General features: G+C 31.0%; 1 pseudogene; it reads right to left on the reverse strand.

Annotated features, from left to right (window-relative positions):
• Positions 1–613: 613 nt before the first annotated feature.
• On the reverse strand, positions 614–1,506 carry LOC119525769 (annotated as a pseudogene).
• Between the last annotated feature and the right edge of the window lie 811 nt (positions 1,507–2,317).

The raw sequence follows: 2,317 nt of genomic DNA on the forward strand, positions 1-2,317 counted from the left end.
CAATTTCAAATTTGGAAAGACAAAGTAATTGCTTTTCAAAGCTTTAAGTTTAATGTAATATATTCATATTTTGTATTGTGTATATTATGATATTTATTTAATATAAAACAGTAAACCTGATATAATAAAATTAACGTGAATATTTACCTCAATACATTTTCAAGTTTTCACTTTTAATAAAATTATTTAAGTAATTTCTTAATAAAGTTATTTATTTTCTTCTTAAAGATAATATATGTTGAGTTACAAGGAGATATTGTTAAATATAGTCATGATTATTTGGATAAACATGTATAGCAAAATATTATTTTTAATTATTGTATATTGTTACTGGCAAAGATTCAGTAACTTGATTTACCACAAACATAGTACATATTTACATATAAGTGCACATGTATTTTATATGCATAGAATTCTTAAGTATAGCAAATCAGTGTTTTCTAAAATATCCTCTTATTTTCACACTTGGAGAATAAAAATTTGGCAGTCAGGTTATAAATAAAATTCTGATATTCTTCACAGAGGAAACTAATAATGGATATCCTTTAGATATTGACTAAGGAGAGCACACTTTTCAAGCATTTTCCATATTCTTTTTCTGCAGAAAATTCTTTTAGAATATACTTTTCATTGCTGCCAAACATTTCTATTCCTAAAACTGTAAATGATAGTGTTGAGTGTGGGTATAAGGATGGTATAAAATGTTGCCAAAAAAACTTATCCTGGCCTTGACTGTTGTAGGATGTATGTAAAAATAGTTGACCCATAGTACATTAGGACCAAAATTGTGTAGAAGAAACAAGTAGAAAATGACTTTTTCTCTGCCTCTGATGATTTCATTTGGAGGATGGTGGGGAGAACTTGGACATAAGCTGTTATAATGGAGAAAGGTATGAGCAGGAAGTTAATAACAATTACAAAAAGTCTTCATTTGTAGCATGATGTGTCTGTACAGAACAACTTGAACATGGCTGGGAATTCACAGAAAAAGTGTTCAATGGCCCTTGAAACACAGAAGGAGAGATGGGGTACATAAGCTGTGTGAACTGTGGAGTTGATAAAACAAATGAGCCAGGACACTCTGGACATGACAATGCTGACATGCTCATTCATAAGAATAGGATAGAATAGTGAATAACAGATGGCTACATAGCAGTCATAAGACATGGCTGCCAGGAGCATGCACTAACCACCCAGCAGGGTGACAGAAATATCTAGAAGCCACAAGCAAATGAAATTGTTTTCCTGCCCAACAGAATGTAAGTGAACATTTTGGGAACAATGTTAGTAATGTGTAAGAGATCCATAAAAGAGAGATGGCTGAGCAAGAAATACATAGGAGTATGGAGATATATGCCCCTGTGTATAAGGTGTCTCATAACTGCATTTTCTGTTATAGTCATAATAAAAATGACAATTATAAAGGGAAAGAAGACCAGACTTGTTTGGAAAGAAAAGTCCCAAGAGGATGAAGTCACTGTTGAAAGTGTGATTCTCATATCCCATCCTTAATCTCCACCCTATACCTAAAAGAAAAAAAAAATAATGAGATGAATAGAAAAGGAAGAAAAAGTATTGTAAAAAGAAGACTTATTACAAATACCCACATATCAAAATGAGAGCTGAAGTGCATAATTCAAAACCAAGCCAAAAACTGTCAAATGTGGGCATATTCTACAGACAGTTATCTGAGTTAACTAATGGTATTTGGAATATTGAGTGGGCTGTTGAATCCCTGTAATCTGAAAATATGAATTCCATATTCTTCTTTGGGCTGGTTTTGATGAATTATCATCTTCTCAGTGCAGTCTGCCAAGAGACACACTTAAAAACACATGCTCTGCCACCATTCAAAGTCTTGTAACTTTTTCTACTTTCTTTAGTTTTATACAAATCATTTTCACTTTCTAGCATATGAAAAAATATCTTAAGTGTCTTTATTTTTTATTGTCATTCTTACTCAGAAATTAAGTTTCATGGTGGGAGAGCTTTGTTTTATTTTCACTACTCCAAACCAAATGCCTAGACAGTGTCTGGCATCTATCAGTTGTTCAATAATATGCATTGAATGCATGAATGGACTGTGGAACTTGATTTCCTTGCATTTGTTTTCATTCAGATTAAGATGATTGAAAATGAAATGTGCTAATTCTAAGACTTCAAAAATAATAATTCATGAAATTCTTAAAAAACATTTACCCATATTGTAAAAGTTGAAACATCACTTATATTTAAATTTTTAAAATGTAATCTTTATTTAGCCAAGCACAAACAATATATATTTAACAATATAGTTTACTTTTGACTGATATTTTTT

Source organism: Choloepus didactylus (genome assembly GCF_015220235.1).
Source record: "Choloepus didactylus isolate mChoDid1 chromosome 26 unlocalized genomic scaffold, mChoDid1.pri SUPER_26_unloc2, whole genome shotgun sequence".
Classification (NCBI taxonomy): Eukaryota; Metazoa; Chordata; class Mammalia; order Pilosa; family Megalonychidae; genus Choloepus; species Choloepus didactylus.